General features: G+C 45.4%; 1 pseudogene; it reads right to left on the bottom strand.

Annotated features, from left to right (window-relative positions):
• The window catches only part of LOC141162416 (syncytin-2-like), a 53,813-nt pseudogene that overhangs the window by 8,714 nt on the left and 25,191 nt on the right, over nt 1-19,908 (bottom strand).

Raw genomic sequence — 19,908 nt, 5'->3', positions numbered from 1 at the left:
AAAGAGACCCTGATTCCAACAATGTATCACTTAGCTTACTGGGTGCAGCAGTTGTGGTGACACAATTAGAGTTTTTAGATGTGTGACTCCGCCCACACCACAATGTTCTATGTACATTGTGTATTGACACTGAGCTGTTTATCAAAGGAAGGGCCATGGTCAATCTAGCAGGTGCATGAGTCCTAGTCCAGGCAGTGATAGTTTCCTGGTGATAAAATCTTCATTGTAAGTAAACATCAGCACACAGTCAAAAAAGTGACACATCGTTGAAATCTTTGCTTCAGCCCCTATCTCCTGCTATCTTCAGATTACATAGCAAAAACCTGCTGACAGATTCCCTTTAATCCAGTCAAAGGACTTGTAGACAATCCAGACTGTGAATGAATACTATTAAAGGGGGTCAGTACATGGGTCATCACAGATCAGTGGTTTCCAGCAGAGCACAGTTTGTATGGCAGTGTCATTTTCTATCTCCAAAGTCACTGAGTCAGTCACTTTCTTCTGTAGAGTGTAAGCTCTTAGGGTCAGCAGGGTCCTCTCTCTCTCACATATAGAGTATATGCTCTTATGGTTAGTGGAGTCCTCTCTCTCTCTCTGTGTCTCCTATAGAGTGTAAGCTCTTATGGTCAGCGTGATCCTTTCTCTCTTGTCTGTAAAGCGTAAGTTGTTATGGGAAGCCTGGTCTTATCATATGGTCATCCAGGTGATCTCTATTTTCTCCCCTAAGTGTATTATCCGAGCAAATACAAGCTTTTCAGTTTTGAGATATGTGCAAATTTATTCGCTGCGAATTACATTTTTGGGGAAAATTTGGCACAGATGGCAAAGTTGAATTTTAAAAGATCCGCTCATTTCATATGTCTTTGTATTGTGACATCAGACATGACAACAGATTTGACCTAGTTAGGTGAGATTGGCATCCCATACCATTTAAACTCTGTGTTCGAGGGGCTGGGTATGCAGGCCTCCCAAAGATGGAATGATGATGGTTATTTGTTTCATTCAATAAGAACAATGAGCTGTCAACTTACAGTCAGAACACTCTAGAGCAGAGGTCCCCAACCTTTCTGGCCTTGATAGCCACATTCAGCTATGTAAGAGGGTCGCAAGCCACATTCAGCTCTGTAAAATAAATAAATATTCTCCATAGCCTCCTTAAGTAGCTATTCTGAAGCTCCTATGGTGTCATCAACTAGTATCCCCCAGAGTCATTTACATTAGACTCTGAGCCTCCTCTGGAAACCAGGATGGCTTAGCATTTCTCCATAAGTATCCACTACTTATGGTAAATTATACATTCAAAGTTCAGTACATCTCATATCTCTCCCATCAACTCATCAGATTATTCAGAGATGTATTATTCTGCAATCCCTTTGTAAAGCATCCTTAATATTCTGTATACTGGATGCTAAGCTCATTAATTTTACCAGGGTAGTAATCTCTGGAGCCATATAAACCTGTTCAATTTGAACTTTATCCAGGTTCAATAAGTCCACTAAAGAATTAACAGATAAATTTGGTTCCATAGTGAATAAGTCCATTATTAAAATGCAGGTAAGTCAACTCTCAGCTAGAAGAGCATATGTAACCATCATTAGAGTTCTGGGTTTGTCCTATGAACATGTAATGTCTTCCAGCCTCTAAGTATAAAAAGGCAACTTTCCTACCTTTCTGCCTTCTTATCCTTTTTTTATCTCGTTTTTCAACTTTTTTTTGTGTTTTTTGGGTGCGGATTACGTGTGTGCTTTGCCTACAGTACATTTTTAATAAAGTTAGTTTTATTCACCAAAAATGCTTTAAAAATGGATAGGAAAGTGTCGTTGCATTTTTTTGCAGCGTTTTTTCACTTTCTCTTTTCGTTGTATGGGTGAAAAAATGCTAAAAAAGATGCAAAAATTCTGAAAAAATTGACAATGTGCAGATTTCAAAACCTCTGCAGTTCTCAAATTCAGTCAGGAAAAAACAACCAGCATGTGGATGAGATTCCTGAAATTTCACATCTTTTTCTGGTACTGTAAAAAGCAGCTTTTAATTTGCCTAAAAAAAGGCTGCAAAAAACCAAAACAATGCAAAAATGCAGCATGTGAGCATAGCCTTAACATGATAAAAGGTGATCAGTCAGGGTCAGCAATGCAATATTCCAGACAGCAGATCTTCCTGAATAGAGGCTTAAGAACTCTAATGAGCGTTACCAAAATCAAAATTCTTCCAAGACCACTCAGAGATGGAGAATGGCATCCTCACCGTATTCTGCATCTTGTGCAGGAAACACAGTCCTCTGCTAATAGATGTAATGTCAATTCCATTATATTTTTCCTCCAGTTGGCAAAGTAAAGCAGGGTCTATCCTCTCATAGCCATGCTTCTGTATGGACTATGTAAAGTATGGTTTTTTTTTCATGTTCATGCAGTTGAATTGTTAAAATCTGTGGAACTGATCAACATCCTCAGGAAGTTCATATTGCTCATACCATGTGAGAATGCAAGAACAGGTTGCTCTCCTCTTCCTCTGCATTGCAGTTCTCCAATATACTCCAATACAAAATAAATAAAATATATACATAAGACTGAGGCTAACCTGCCCTTTGTGGGATCGCATGTATTATATAATAATGATTGTGATCCATACTACTGGGACACTCAGAACAGCACTCAATCCAGACAATTGGTCTGAAGATCATTCTGAGTGGCCTTCTCCTGATAGGGTGCAGTACCCTGTGCATCTACCTTCCAGAATATCCATTCGCCGCTGCTTTAAAAAGAAAGCAATTTGTAAGTTTACTTTTGAAAAGTTCAGTAAGATTCTCAAGGCTTAGAACCTCATCCTCATGTATTACTGTACGCTCCTTGTATCAGTGGAGCAAATATGTAATGCAGCTTCTTAGCTACTTTTATTGTATATATTTTTCTTTGCTCAGAGCATTTGTCTACAGAAATGATGGCTTTTAGCAGTCAGCTTTTAGATCTGTGCAGTGTTTCCCTCCCCAGGGTTTTGCTAGCTACATCCCCATATGTTACGCTGCTGAAGCGATGTAATGATGTGATGATAAAAAATGTAAATCTGTTTTCTCTTAGTCCCGCCAGCAGCACAAGGCTCCCCCTTATTATTAATAGAATGCTAATAAACTTTAAAATACACAGAGGGTGGAGTTAGCGTCACCTTATATAGTGTTCAGGTGTCAATGTAAATTTCTACTTGTCCTATCAGCTTGCAGGGTGGAGAAATTTCCCATACGTTGTGCTGCTGATGACATTAAGAAAAAACAGATTTCCTCTTTAAATCATCCTTTTTGCACAGAAACATTCTAAGAAAAAAAAGTTAAATAAGTGTAAATGTAAATGCATTGTAGCAGTAAAATAAAAGTACAAGGAAATGCCTTCAGTCTGCCATCTGATCATCTACAAAGCCTGTTCATTTCACAGCTCAGAACTGTAATTTAATTTAGAAATTCACAAGCGATTGAGTATAGTGAACCAGTTTATATTTGACTTTGGCCTTTCTTCCAGAACATTACCCTGAACTTTCCTATGGATTTTCCATTAAAGTGGTTGGTCACTACTGTATAAATCCCTCTTATGGGAGCAAAATGCCACTGATAATATTTTTTTGTAAATACCTTGTTTTCCCAAATCCTTCAGTAACCTGAGCTGCTCTTCTGGTCACATGATCTCTGGCTGAGAATCCTCTGACTTCCTGTGATGTCACGTCAAAATCTCCCTGAGATCCTGTCTCTCGAATCCGGCATGATGTCACAATCATGTGACTTTTATGCTGTGTGGGTGGGCGGGGCTCTATTCAGCAGAGCTCACTCACTGCTTTTATACATATGGTTGCAGACACAGCTTTCTTATCACATTTCTTCCTCCAGAGCTTTCCCATATATCTCTATGTATATAGCAGGTTTATATATATGTACACATACCCTGCTGTATACCCTGTGTAATATATATACACCCTGCTGTATTCCCTCTATTATATATATGCATTCATACAACTCTCTCTCCTCATTCATTCTATTACAGTAGAACATAATTAGAAAGTGAGGTGGAGTAGGGGTTAAACTTTATTACCTGGGCTGGTGTTCTGGTGCTTTGTGATACTTCTATGCACTGCATCAGTGACTTGCCTGCAACAGTGACTTGGACAGGACATTCTGCTGAGGCTGTGCTTGAAGCAGGGGGAGGAGGGGAAGGAGTTTAGGCACAGTTAGAGGGGGTTGTGCTCGCTGCTGGCTTTCAGCAGAGCACAAGGGCTAATGGGAAATGTAGTCAGAAGAGAGCCGAGGATTTTGAAAAGAAAGTGACGACTGTTACAGCAGAGTTGGTGCTGGGCACAGGAAGTGAAAAAGAAAGGCATAAAACATCATGAAGATTGGCAGGTTGTGCGCTTACTGCTGCTTTTCACCAGAGTACAAAGACTGTTGGAAAATTTAGTCAGAAGAGAGAAGAGGTTTTGTAAAAGGGAATGATGGGTGTGACAACAGAGCTGGTGCCAGCTGATACTGCAATAATTTTTCCCCAGAAATTTTGGGGCCAATTCATCAAAGGTTTTCCGCCAGAAAACTGTCATAGACAATTTGAAAAGATGAAATTTTTTTGTGCAACGTGGAGTTGCGCAAAGATTTGGCGACTTTGGGCATTTTCACTCCAGTTCTCATGCTAGTTTGAAGCAGCTTCACATAAAGGGGTCAGAGCTAGGGAGGAGCCACGCATGCCTGTTTTATTTCCGGGTTATCGGCGCTCTTTAGCCTTTCACGGTTCATGTACATTACAGTACTTTGCTCTGTCCTCGGCAGGGCAAAGTGAAGTGCGCCTGCGCAGGAGCGCGATTGGGGACACTGTGTGGATGACGTAGGATGCATTATCCACATGAAGTAAGCATGAAGATGATGAGTGCGAGCAGAGAGGTGATGCTAAAACAAGACCAGCAACTTCCATTGGATCGACCTGCGCCATATGAGTCAATCATAACAGATATTGTTTGGGCTATGCAGAGGGTGTGTGGGACTTATATACTGTACATTGTACAGCTTGCTAAACTGCTGTAAAAGAGGCAGTAAAGGTGGTGGCTGTAGTTTATATTTGAAAACCTGGTGACAGGTTCCCTTTAATGAATTGGCCCCTATTTATCTGATACTCAGTACATATTATTACACATCCTGTATTTAATTCATTCTTATTTTAAATAAAGAACCTGTAAAAATATACTGACATACAGGTGTCTTCTGTTCTTCTGAATTATTAAGCACACCTGCATAATATAAAACATATAATCAAACCTCCAACTCATAATAATTTTTTCTTGTTGGAACTCTAAATTCCTATTGATTCTACTGAAGCAACAAATGTTAAATTGGCTTCACCAATTGCTGTAGTCAAATGAGTAGAACCAGCTCGCCTAGCAGCAGAATGGATTAATTAATTAGGCAGAACAGTCAATCAGGTGAGGCATAAAAAGACGATCTAACAACAAATAGTCTATTCCAAATGGAAATAAAGATACCACACACTAGTCTAAACCGACATATCCAACAAGCCAAATGCGAGAAGTCTAAAACATAGCTTCTATTAAGTTAATGAAAAAATAGAAAATCTCAAATAGTGTTTGACACACACATATACAAAAATTAAAGAGGTTATTGTACCTCTGTTACAAATCAATAACAAGAATCCCAATACAGTCAGTATATCAGATAAATTCGTAGGTGATTACTTCATAAATCTTCAAGTTATTACACCATAAAATGTAATTATGAGCTGATTTTGGACAGTTAAACAGTTGGTCATATTAAACACTGAGTCAATTGCCCATCTTATAAAGTTATATATTATCTTTTCATTTCAAGAAAAAGATTAGAACGTTCACACCCGTTTGTTGTGTAGAAACGTCAGACATCGTGATTAGAAATGAGCGAACCTTTTGATGTTCGGGTTTATCGACTTTACCATAAAAAAAAAGGTTAACATCAAGAAAAGGTTCAAGTTCGGGCACACGATTCCAAACACGAGCCCGAATGGGGCCCCAACCATTGTTTCCCGCGCTGTCATCTGCATGACAACACAGGAAACAGGGGCTCTGATCGGTGATAACATCGTCACCGCGGGTCAGAGCACTGCGGGATCACGCTGTCAGATGTTAGCCTGATGCCGCAACTGTATCCCGTGGTAAACAACTTACTGCCGGTCACAAGCACCGGCTGATGAGACTACTATCCCCATCAGCTGACGCCTGCTGTCACTGTAAAAAGTGAGCGCCGGCACCGGCTGATGGGAGGAGTAGTCTCTCATCAGACAGCAGCTGTGCTGCAAGTAAAAAACAAAAAATGCTAAAATTAATAAATATAAAAAACACACTATACTCACCTACACCTAATCACCGATACCCTTGCCTCCTGTAAAAATAAAAAATAATAAACCACCATAATCCTCACCTAGCCGCCATAATCCTGAGTATCTCACAGCTATCTCACTTATAGAACAAGAGATGTGACTGTTCTATTCGGCAGCCGGTGATACACTGACAGGAGCATAATCGCTCCTGCAGTGTATAGCGCTGAGCTGCCTTGAGAGAGGACACTGGAGTTCAATCAGCTGATGAACTCTGGAGACCTCACTTACTGCACCACCGCCGTGTGAGAAAATTCTAACACAGCGGTGGTGCCTTAAATGAGGTCACTGGAGCTCATCAGCTGATTGATCTCCTGTGATTACACTCCTGTCAGTGTATAGTCAGCTGTCCTGTAAAACAGTCATATCAGTGATTGCTCATGTGAGTGTGGCGCCCCTGCGGGTTCAGTCGCCACAGAGGTACTGCATCTCACCCAGAGATGTGGTACCCCACTCTCAGGTAAGGAGGGAGTGCTACCCGGGACCTAAACATCCACATCCAACACTACACCATTCCAGACCAGCAGGAGGGGCAAGATGCACTGCTCCACTGCTAAGCCCTGTCCCTGGTTGCAAGGCGGGGAACCAAGAGAGGGGGAACCATGTAGTGGGTGTGGGTGGAGGAGGTAGATCAGGGGAGTATAAGAAGAAGTGGAACCATCTAGAAGCAGCCAGTCCTGTTCAGGAGAGCAGTGAAGGAGGGTCCAGGCTCCTGGCTCCAGTGCTTGGAGCAAGAGTTCAGAGGAGAGGAAGAGAGACGGGCCTAGTCAGAGAGGCCCAGGAAGAAAGACTGAGAGAAGAGGATGGGAGCAGAGGGAAGGCTCCAGAGACAGAGGGGATCCCAGGGGCACGGCGAGTCCGGACGCCACCCGTGCGCCCGAATCTACACAGATGTGGAGGGATCAGGCCACAGAGGGGACCGGCCCCTAAACTAGTGGAGAAGAATCAGGCTCAGCTAGATAACTGGAGGCTACTGTACTTTCAAGGTGCAGCTGCCAACTACCACAATTATATCGCCGAAAAGGTAGCCGCATAGTGTCCAGGGGACTGCACGTCGCCCAACAAGATCCGAGGCTACCGGCTTGGGACACTGATTGTGAGGAGCAGGACAGGAGGGTGAGAGCCAGGAAGACGACCGAGGAAGGAACATAGAATGGGGTCCCGTTCAAGTACTCCTGAAATACCTGAGAGCTGCTGAACCCCTTCCTTGGTGAACGCAGGACGACATGGGTGGTTATAAGCTGGCAGTTGTAACCAGGAGCCGTGTGATAACTGTGAGTAAAATCTGAAGACTGCACCCCACTGTGTCCTAGAATTATTGATGCGCCATCACCAGCCCTGCACTACACAGCACCAGCAACATCTACCTCATAGCATCACTATATTCTGCCCTGGGGCTAAGCTCTGCCTGTGGAGAGCTGAACCAACTCTGCTGCGTCACCACCAGCTCCAGAGGATCTGCACCGCAGCGGTGGCCCCATATAGCCGCATACCACAGGTGGCGTCACGAACATGATCTCTATAAAAACGTTATTCTCCTTTTACTACTTTTCCCCTTTTATTGACCACCCTGGGTGATGGACCGGGTCACTGCCACTGTGACATCCCCCAACATCGACCGGCCCGGCTACCAAGTACCCCACGGCCCAGGGGGCACGTCATGAGTGCTCTACAACTGACCCAGATTCGTAGGATAGTATGGAATATTTAATAATGTCGGACAGGTGAGGGATATGATTGTTTTTTTATTTATTTATTTTTTTTACAGGTGACAATGGCTTCAAATGGAATGGGCGTTAGGTGACTATAACTGTGTTTGTTATTTTTTTTAAAATAAGTAAAAGTGTGTTTTTTTATTTAAAATAAAGGATTTTTTTGTGTCTTTATTTCACAAACTTTACTATGGGGTTAGTAATGGGGTTGTCTTATAGACGCTTCTCCATTACTAACCCCTGGGCTTCATGTCAGCTGCCAATACAAGGCTGACATGAACCCCAACCCTATTACCCCACTTGCCACTACACCAGGGCAAGTGGGAAGAGCAGAGGCTAACCTCCAGAATTGGCACATCTTATGGATGTGCCATTTCTGGGGAAGCAGAGAGCTGATGTTTTAACCCCAGAAGGGGTCAATATCCATGGCCCCTTCCTAGGCTATTAATATCAGCCCACAGCTGTCTTCCAGCCTTTGCTGGTAATTAATTATAGGGGGGCCAAACGCCATAAGAAGCCCCCATTACTAACCCCAAAGTCAAATTATAAAAAAACAAACAAAAACCCAGAATAAAGTACTTTATTTTCTGCAATGGCACAGAATCCTTTATTTAATAATAAAAAAAACCCTTATACTCACGTGTACACCCATTCCATTGAAATCCATGTCTCCTGTATCAAAATTAAAATAATAAAGTAACATAAGTAACATACTCACCTGTCCCCAACATGAAGATAATCCTCCAGTTCTCACGTCTCTCGCGGCGATGTCATTGAGGCGAACAAAGTTCATTACTTATGAATAGAGATGAGCGTTGTTCGACTTGAACTGTTCACCAATCTCAAATTCGAGCTGTTTTGAGCAGTGTTCGAGCAGTTCGGCGAACACGAACGATTTGAAAAAAATCTGGCTGTTCGAGGTTATGTTCGATAACTGTTCGTGCACCAAAATCATAACTGGATTTTTTCACAGTAATGCTGATAATCAATGTTAATACACAGTTTGAGTGTACAGCAGGGGTGGGGGGAGGGGCAGGGTATGGATCTCTGCAGAAATAATGAAGATCTCCATTTTTTTTCTCTTTCCCGCATTTACAGTGGGGAGGTGCAATCTGTCAGCCTATCAGCAGCGCACACACGGAGCGAACTGCTTTTTTTCACACAAGCAAGGACATGTGTCATTGGCTGTGTATGTCACATGTCCTTGCCCTATAAGACCCAGCCATTTTCCCCGTCGCCACCATTTTCTCACTGCTGCAGCTGCGTGTTAGACAGCACCGCTGTTGCTGTGTGCGCTATACTTTCAGTGTTAATTTCAAACCAATTTTCTTTGAAACATACAGATAGCTTGGGAGTAGGGAATAGTTGTGATTGCAGTCATTTGAGGACTAGGTTACAGCATTTCCTACGACTTTTAGCAGGCAGGTCTGTGCTCTGAAATAGATAGGTTGAGACTAGGGACTAATTGTAATTGCAGTCCTTTTGAGGACTAGGTTACAGCATTTCCTACGACTTTTAGCAGGCAGGTCTGTGCTCTGAAATAGATAGGTTGGGACTAGGGACTAATTGTACTTGCAGTCCTTTTGAGGACTATTTTGCAGCATTTCCTAGAACTTTTTGCCAGGCAGGTCTGTGCCAGTGCTGTGCAAGTGTTTTTCACAGCATTTGGCTAAATCTAGCAAAGCAAATCCTTTTTGGCCTCTTGCAGTGTGTGTTAGTCAGTGGAGTAGCGTATCTGTGTTGCAAGCTACACCACCTGTGTATAGAATACAATTTTTTTTACTGCACCTAGCCAAGTAAAACCTTTTGGGCATAGCATCATTCTATTAGGCCATCTATACTAAGCTCCACCAGCTTGCAAATTAGTAATAATTTTTATCTGCATCTAGCTCAGAAAATAATTTTGGGCTTGTAGCAGTGTGTGGGACTTATTCTTAGTCCATCTATACTAAGCTCCTCCAGCTTGCAAATTACAAATAATTTTTATCTGCATCTAGCTCGGAAAATCATTTTGGGCATAGTAGTAGTGTGTGGTACTCATTGTATTAGGCCATCTATTCCTAGCTCCACCAGTTTTGAAATTACTAATAATACTTTGCTGCATCTTGACTGGAAAATAATTTTGGGCATAGTAGCAGTGTGTGGTACTCATTGTATTAGGCCATCTATACCAAGCTCCACCAGTTTTGAAATTAATAATAATCTTTAGCTGCATCTTGCCTGGAAAATAATTTTGGGCATAGTAGCAGTGTGTGGTACTCATTGTATTAGGCCATCTATACTAAGCTCCACCAGCTTTCAAATTACTAATAATTTTTAACTGCATCTTGCCTGGAAAATAATTTTGGGCATAGTAGCAGTGTGTGGTACTCATTGTATTAGGCCATCTATACCAAGCTCCACCAGTTTTGAAATTAATAATAATTTTTAGCTGCATCTTGCCTGGAAAATAATTTTGGGCATAGTCGCAGTGTGTGGTACTCATTGTATTAGGCCATCTATACCGAGCTCCACCAGCTTTGAAATTACTAATAATTTTTAGCTGCATCTTGCCTGTAAAATAATTTTGGGTATATTAGCAGTGTGTGGTACTCATTCTATTAGGCCATCTATACTAAGCTCCACCAGCTTTCAAATTACTAATAATTTTAGCTGCATCTTGCCTGGAAAATAATTTTGGGCTTGTAGCAGTGTGTGGGACTCATTCTATTAGTCCATCTATACTAAGCTCCACCACCTGTGTATGTAATAAAATTGTTTTACTGCATCTAACCCAGCCAATCCTTTTGGGCTAATACCACAGTTTGGCCACTCAGCTCTGCTCGGTTCCCATCCATCGTTTTTTGTGCAAACAACTCCAGAGTTGTCAATTAGTTAACCACCAAAATGAGTGGAAAAAGGCCTGCTGCTGGTGGAAAGGGGAATAGGCGTGTTGGGAAGGGAAAAAAAGGTTGTGTCCGTGGGGTAGGTGTTAAAGCAACAGTAACATCTGCAGAAGAAAGACCATCTTCCAGCCAAACTAAGATGTCGACTTCTTTTAGCGGACAATGTGATATGATCCCTTTCTTACGGCCACGCCAATCGCTACAAATTCCAGATGAGGCACAAAAACAGCAGGTGCTTCAACGGATATCACGTGCTAATTTAAGTGGGCTCTCCTCCACCTCAACTTCAACATCACAAATACTCCAGTCCTCAGAGTTGTCACCCCAATCGCACTTGCTTCCTCACAGCGCCCAAGTCTCCAGCTGCCCGTCTGCGTATAGGGTAGAACAGATGGTTGAGTCTGCAGAGCTGTTTACTCATACTATAGCCTGGGAATCAGAGGTCGGCTCCAGAGCTTCTGTGAATCCAGACAAGGAAATGATCTGCACTGATGCCCAGAATCTTTATGAGTCGGATCCAGGACCAGACGCAGAAGGTTCTGACCATAATGTAGACCCTCATTCCCAAACTGTAACTCCTGTTGGTGGAGACAATGAGGAAGACGATGAAGAGACTCAAATACCTGATTGGAGCGACAACTTTAGTTTTTTGTCAGGGCAGGAAGAGGTTGGCTCTGAGGACGACGGGTGTGAGAACACACAGGGTGATGATGACGAGGTTGCAGATCCCGCTTACTGTCAACCCACAGTCAGCCAGTCGATGAGGTCAGCAGAGGAGGTGGAGGAGGATGCTAGTGACGACAAGGTCAGGTTGCGCCTTCCTGGACAGAGACGTAGTACTGGAAGCACGTCAACAACTGCATCCTCAAACACAACTCTGCTTCTGACTACAAGTCGTGGTGGCTCTTCAGGTCGCATGGGTGCTAAGCCTTGCATAGCCTGGGCATTTTTTAAGATTGATAAAGATGACCTAACTCGTGTTATCTGTAACATTTGTCACCAAAAGCTAAGTAGAGGCCAAAAAAATCCATAGTTTGAGCACTTCATGCATGAACCGTCAAATGGATATGAAGCATAAGTTGCAGTGGGAAGCTCACTGTGCTACAATGCGGCCTAGCAGGCCGGGCCAACCACTGTCTGCCCCATCTTGTGCATCCGCGGCCTCTTCATCCTCTGTGACTGGGGGGACAGCAGTCACACCTGTTTTGGGACGCAGACCTGCCACCTCTTTACTCGCAACAGCCAGCGTGATTGGCAGGTCATCATTTTCTTTGGAGGTGGAAACACCAGCTGGTATTGAGCGCTCTCCGACATCGAGAGCACCACCTTTGGATCAAGGCAACCTAACATGTCCACCTGCATCTTCCTCACAGACCGGCAGTTTGCCGGAGACACCCTTCTCAACCCCGTCTAAGCACAACAGCCACTCCTCGGTTCCTCAGATGCGGACAAGTAAAAGACCATTTTCTCCTAGCCATGAGAAAGCTAAGAGGTTGAATTTCACCATCTGCAAGCTCTTGGCTACAGAAATGCTGCCTTTCCACCTGGTGGACACAGAGGATTTTCGAGACCTTATGTCCATCGCAGTGCCCCAGTATCAGATGCCCAGTCGGCACTACTTCTCAAAGAAAGGTGTGCCTGCGCTCCACCAGCATGTCGCACACAACATCACCGCTTCTTTGAGAAACTCTGTGTGTGACAGGGTGCATTTCACGACAGACACTTGGACGAGTAGGCATGGACAGGGGCGTTACATGTCGCTGACTGGGCACTGGGTAACTATGGTGACAGCAGGACAAGGGGCTGCTGTCCAAGTCTTACCGTCCCCACGAGTTGTGCATCAGTCCTCTTTATCTTGAAGTTCCTCCACTGCTTCTGCCTCCTCAACCTCTCCTCGGTCCTCCACCTGCACCCAAAGCCTGTCTGGTCATGCCACACGCTTTCTAACTGCGCAGAAGGGATCCTGCACACCTCCTTACTATGCTGGCAGCAGGGCTCAACGTCATCAGGCGGTTTTTACTTTGAAATGTCTGGGAAATGTGAGTCACACAGCTGAGGAGTTGTGGTCAGCTCTGGAGAACCAATTTCATGAATGGTTGTCTCCACTGGACCTGAAACCAGGGAAGGCCGTGTGCGACAATGCTGCAAACCTGGGTGCGGCCCTTCGCCGGGGCAATGTCACACACGTGCCTTGTATGGCTCACGTGTTGAACCTGGTTGTCCAGCAATTTTTAGCCCACTATCCAGGACTAGATGGCCTTCTGCAGAGGGCATGGTCGTTGTGTGCTCACTTCCGCCGTTTGCATCCCGCAGCTCAGCGACTTACTTCTCTACAGAAGTCATTGGGCCTGCCACTTCACCGGCTAAAATGCGACGTGCCTACCCGGTGGAATTCAACTCTGCACATGTTGCAGCGACTGTGGCAGCACTGACAAGCCCTGGTGCAATACCTTCTGACGTATTGCCTGGGCCAACGGGATCCAGAGGTGGGGCAAATCACGCTGGAGGAGTGGTCTCAGATCAGGGACCTATGCACCCTTCTGCACAGTTTTGAAACGGCGACGAAGATGTTTACTGCTGACGATGCCATTATCAGCATGACTATTCCGGTGATTTACATGCTGGAGCACATGTTAAACAAAATTCGGAGTCAGGTGGTGCGACAAGAGGAGGTGGAGGAAGTAGATGAGGAGGAGTTGTATGCGGAAGGGCTAACATCTGCAATGTCCAGACGGTCGGCAGCACCAAGGCGGCAGGCATGTGAGGGTGGGGGAGATGGATTTACCAGGGCGCATGGTAGCAGCCAAACTAGTGAGGAAGGTGCAGGAGCCCAGGAAGAAGTGGAGGACGAACTGATGGAAGACTCATCAGATGAGGGAAACCTTGATCACATTTCTGTTGTGCGAGGTTGGGGGGAGAGGGCAGAGGAAGGAAGCATCATTGTTACCTCGCCACCAACACAACAGGGACTTGGTGCTCCTGGATGCGCAAAACACATGAGTGCCTTCTTGCTGCACTACCTGCAACATGACCCTCGAATTGTCAGAATTCGAAATAATCCTGTCTACTGGGTTGCCACACTCTTAGATCCCCGGTAAAATACTGTCTACTGGGTTGCCAAAATAATTCCTGCCATAGAAAGGGATTCACGCATGCAGGAGTATCAGCAGAGACTGTTGCAGAATCTTACATGTGCTTTTCTACAAAACACCAGTGGTGCTTGTGGTGAATCTCACAGTTCTAACTTGCCAACTGTGGGACTGTCGAGTGTTCAGCACTCAAACCGTAACAGAAACACAGTATCTGCTGGTAACAGCAATTTTGCGGAATCATTTCACAGCTTTTTTAGCTCATCCTTTGCAAGGCCACAGGAGACAAGAAGTCTGACACATAGCCAATGCCTAGAGACGATGGTACAGGAGTATCTCCAAGTAAACATCGAAGCCATGACTGTGTCCCTGGACCCTTGCTCTTTTTCGGCTTCCAATCTGGATAAATGGCCGGAGCTCGCCACTTATGCCTTGGAGATCTTGTCGTGCCCCGCAGCCAGCGTTCCCTCTGAACTTGTGTTCAGCGCTGCAGGTGGTGTGCTGACAGATAAGCGCACGCGGCTGTCCACTGAGAATGTAGACAGACTCACATTCATAAAGATGAACAAATCATGGATCCGCAAGGACTTTTCTACCCCTGTGTCATCCTGGGGAGAGTAAAAGCTTGAGGATTTCGTAAAATCACCTCACCAACCGTTTTAAGCTTTCAAATTACTAATAATTTTTAGCTGCATCTTGTCTGGAAAATAATTTTGGGCCTGTAGCAGTGTGCGGTACTCATTCTATTATGCCATCTATACTAAGCTCCACCAGCTTGCAAATGACTAATAATTTTTAGCTGCATCTTGTCTGGAAAATAATTTTGGGCATAGTAGCAGTGTGTGGTACTCATTCTAACCAACCATTTTAAGCAACTCTGGGGCAATTGATGCCACTTAAGTGGTGTCTGTGCCACAAATTTTTGGAAAAAATGGAGACTCTTTTTGGAGTCCCCTTGTTTTGTTTTACGTGACGTTGCCATCGTCAATTAGAGGTGGGTTGGGCCTCCCCCCCCCTTTTAACTGTAAGAAAATACTTACACTATGGCTTGAGGTAACACAGATTGTTGAGTCTGAAGAGCTGTTTACTCAGAGGTCTGCTCCAAAGCTTCAGTGTCTGCTGGTCAGCGTAGTAACCCAGCTGCGAAGCAAGCTGCACCGCCTGTGTATCTAATAATGATCTTTAAATGCATCTAGCCTAGGCAGACTGTGGGGACCCCTAACCAAACCCAGATGCTCAGCCCCCTAACGGCCCCCTTTCATTGACAATACAATCATGTAACTCTTACAACTGGATGGGTGAGGATCGGTCACAGCTTTATTAACAGTTTATACTCATTCCATTAGAAATGCATTTTATTTCTAAAATAATTCAGCTTGTTACAGCATGCCCTGTGTCTCCAGTCTCCACAACGGCAAGTTGGCCAACAAGTGTGACTCTCCAACATGTCCTTTCTATTTCCAGGCCACGGAGGATCCTGCTTACTCGTATGCAGGACTCCGACCCCCATCCATCACTCTTAACGCTTGTTCCACTCCGTCCTGGAGTCCTGACAGGAATATGTCCAGTCCAATATCCATTAAGTGAACACCGTCGGGCCGTATGAGGCCTGCTTTATCTCCTTCCAGTTGTCGGTGTCGTATCACTACACCGCCTCTGTCTCTTATAAATTTTGCCATCCGAATATTTATTACCTGCCTTGTCCGTTCGATGGCCGTGATGTCTCACGCACCTTGCCATACCGTTCTCGGCACAATCTCTGACCATACTATAGTTAGTTTTGTGAAAAATTCTCTGAAGCGCTCAGTGTCTAGTTTCATTATTGCCATTAGTTATGCGCTCCTGTGATAAGCTATGTCGTTTCCCCCGGCCTGTATAACTAAGATGACCGGACCTCTCGCCTCTCTCCCTACCTTGATTACCTCCATTAGTATCTGTGGCCATTGCAGGCCTCTAATACCTCTCCAGTTCAAATATGTGTTATGAAACTCCAATTTCCTCCTGCCTGAGCGGACTTTCACCCTTCTTTCTGCACAATATATATACGAGTTCTTAATCATTGCATAGCAAAAAAACAGCAAGGAAGTGGTATTTATATGTCATGTCCTGCTATGCATCTGTTCAAGGCTGAGTTAATCAGAAATTTAAACACACATACCATGTTAAAATCATATAGCATAGAAACAATGCATATAAATGTAAATAATCAAAAAGAAAAAGAAAAGAAGAAAAGAGGAACATATATAATAATAATCTATAAATGATCACTCATAATGATACATCAAATCATGTCTGATGTTTAAACCCCCTGGTACACGTGTATTTAAAGTATAAATCCACCAACTTTCTCTATTAAGGAGTGTAAGGCAGCGCTACTTATTATCCTGGGGGATACTCGCTTCGCTGCGTCAATCAACTCACATATGATCAGCTTTCCGTTTTCCAACAATGCTCAGCAGTTTATTAACTCTATAAACTGTAGTTCACACACATAAGTCCACGAGCCCAAGTGGCAGACTGCCCCACTTGGCTCTTATTACAGCCTTCCGCAAGGTAGTACTAAACAATGTCCATGTAAATGTCCATAACGCAAGAGTATTACCTTTTGCCGGCTTCAGCTGTAATAGTCCATTTCATACGCCACCACTGTGGCTCTACGGCTTCCCACACGTGGTCTCCAGCCGTCACTCCCTTTAAGGCTTACTGGCGTATTACATAGATCATACCCAGGCTTCACCCTCCAGGACGCTTGTGTGGCACTCCAAGGCTTACTGGCATCCCCCACACTTTCACACAGGGATCCAGGCTTCACCTCCACCGGAGTCCACCAGGCCTCTTGTGTGGCACTCCGAGGCTTACTGGCATCCCCACACTCTCACACAGGGATCCAGGCTTCACCTCCACCGGAGTCCAGCAGGCCACTCCAGGCCTCACATGAGCGGTGTTCCCACCACACACAGGGAACACACGTGCCTCTCACTCGGTGCCCACACAGGAGCTCCCAACACACAGGAACTCCTACACACCGGAACACACCCCCACAGGAACACACAGGGTTTATATATACTGCAGCGCACACACACACACAGATAGGACCTTAACTGTGTGCATAAGGACCTGTGTGATGTCACGGTCATGTGACCAGTCAGTTAAAGGGGAAGGTATATGGTCCTTCAAACACACTGAACCATTAAAGGGATGTCTGCTACATCACATATTCCCCCCCTCTGTTCAAACTTGTGGGGTTGAACACATAATATACACAAACAGTCTATATCCCACAGTTCACACTGAGACCATGCCCTTGACCCTTGCGTTGTCCAGCACCTGGAACATTCGTCATTGACATTAGCCCAGGGTTCCCCAACTCCAGTCCTCAAGGCCCACCAACAGGTCATGTTTTCAGGATTTCCTTAGTATTACACAGGTGATAATTGCATCACCTGCACAGGCAATAATTCCATCACCTGTGCAATACTAAGGAAATCCTGAAAACATGACCTGTTGGTGGGCCTTGAGGACTGGAGTTGGGGAACCCTGCATTAGCCCACTCCTTAGGGACCTACCATCTGTCAATGTCATCGACTCCGTCAAGTCACATCTCCGGGTCGTAAACTTGTCAGACTTCCCTCACTCCCAGCGGCTCCCCCGCTCCCAGCGGTCCGTCGTAACCTTGTCAGGTCTCCCCCGCTCCCAGCGGTCAGTCGAAACCCTGTCAGGTCTCCCCCGCTCCCAGGGGTCAATACAACAGTGTGACTCCACATGGTTCCGTCCTCTATTGGGTCGATTGTATGGGCCACTCAACCCTGAGTCACTGGAGGTCTCACTACCTCCAAGCCCACTCTCAGGACATCTTGAAAGGTCCCTAACCTCAGCTGCTCTGAAATTTAGGGAGCCCTTTCTCTGTCTGGTCTCACACTTTCTAGACGGCTGCCATCTTCTGCTGCTCAGATGATGCTGTCTATCCACTCGCAGTCTAGCGAGATTCAACTTTTCCACCTCTCGCAGGTAGGTCACTCGGTACTCCACCAGCATGCTCATATCTGCAAGACTTTCTTCCATTCCTACAGCGTAGAACGACACCATGCCGTCTTCATCCGGCATCCAGTCCCGACGATCACATGGACTGCTTACTTTTACCACACCAGACTTCTTCACCATCATCTGCATGGCTCGGCCATTTCTCCCAATGAGCTCTCTCACCAGAACACGAGGCACCTGGATGACCTCTTCTCGCAGACTGTGAGCCTTTCTCATCAGCTCCAGTTGTCTAGCGGCTTGCTCCGTCTTCAACCGGAGAAACCGCTTCGTGCGAATACATCGCCAATGTTTGTCACTCAGGATCGCCACCCTCTTCACCGTGACTTCAGTCGTGGACAGGACCACCAGCTGTTTAGCCTCTGAGGTCAAGTACACCTTACAGGCTCCCACGGCCTTCTTAAACTCCTCATGCATGAACTCAGGGGTGTATTCTTCCGTCAAGTCCTCGGGTACATCTACGAGGCACTTGTACCGAGACGTTTCGGTCTCACCAGTGGTTTCCAGACGATCAACCAGCTCAGGTTTCACGGACTACTGACTTCCAGCTTCTTCACCCTGGAAGCTTCCCCTGAGCTGACTCACAGCTACAACTTCACAACTTTTCGTCTTGACCACCTCCACTTCAGCTTTATCTTCCAACTCCATACTCTTAGCTCTCCTCAGGTCCACCTTCTCATGGTCTAAGGGAGTAAGTGCAACTTGTTTGCCTTTTCCCTTCTCCAGGGAGACCTCGTTCACCACGTGACACTTTGCTAGGCGACCTTTGAGCTCTAAAACTTCTCCTTCCAGCTCAGTTACTCGCCTCTCAGCAGTCCATCTCTGATGCTCTTCCTGCTTCAACTGCTCTTCCAGCAGCAGAGCTCTCTCAGACCTCTCTGTCTCCAATGCGCCCACTCGGCTCTCAATAGCCAGTCTCTCACGCTTCTCTTGCGTCCACTGGGCTTGTAGCAACTCCTTGAGCTGCTTGATCTCGGCTCCGACATCCACCGAACCCTCCGAGCCCACATCACTCGAGGAGGTCTCTGCTTCATACCTCCCATCACCAGCGGTCAACTTCTGGCCCTGGTCTGTGGCTTTTCCGATGGACTCCTCCATCTTCTCTCGCTCAGCTTCCATCTTGCTGACTGTTTCCTTAAGGTACGTCTCCGCCTTCTGGAGAGTATCACAGGACATCTGTAGCTCCTTCACCTGAGCTTCCAGATCTAGGGTCTTTCCCCGGAGATCATCATTCTCCTCACGGATATCTTGCAGAGTGGTCTCAACCACTTGGCGCACTTGCTCTGCATCCGCCTTATCCTCCTCTAGTTTTTCTTTCACCTTGAGGAGATCCTCATAATCTCTCTTACTCTGTTGCAGTTCCTCATTGAACTTTCCATACCTCTTTTCTGCCTCATGGTCATGAGCAGACACTTCAACTTTTATTGCCTCTTTCAGGGCGGATAGCGCCTGGTCTCGCTGGTACAGAGAGTCCTCCAGTCGCTCCTTCTCCTGCATTAGAGGCTTTACTTGGTCCTGGAACTGCTGCAGCTCCCTCATGAGTTCACTACACTCCTTCTTGGAGTCAGACAGTTCCCGGTTGAACTGTTCGCGCAGTCGTACTATGCCTGGATCTCTTTCAGAACCTCCATCCTGCTGCGCCTCCTTCTCAAGCTTCAACTGCAAAACCTCTTCCTTGATTTTGCGGCGGTCCTCCTTAATTGCGTGGAACATCTCCTTCCACTGGACAACTTCCTCGTTGCTTCCCTTTAGATCTCGCAGTAAGTTCTTCACAACCTGGTATACCCTCTGCCGTTCA

This window comes from Phyllobates terribilis, unplaced genomic scaffold (assembly GCF_046119375.1).
Source record: "Phyllobates terribilis strain yellow unplaced genomic scaffold, ASM4611937v1 Scaffold_1__5_contigs__length_1240528914, whole genome shotgun sequence".
NCBI classification, from domain to species: Eukaryota; Metazoa; Chordata; class Amphibia; order Anura; family Dendrobatidae; genus Phyllobates; species Phyllobates terribilis.
The sequence above is the reverse complement of the archived record's forward strand: the minus strand, read 5'-3'. Positions and strand labels throughout refer to the sequence as shown.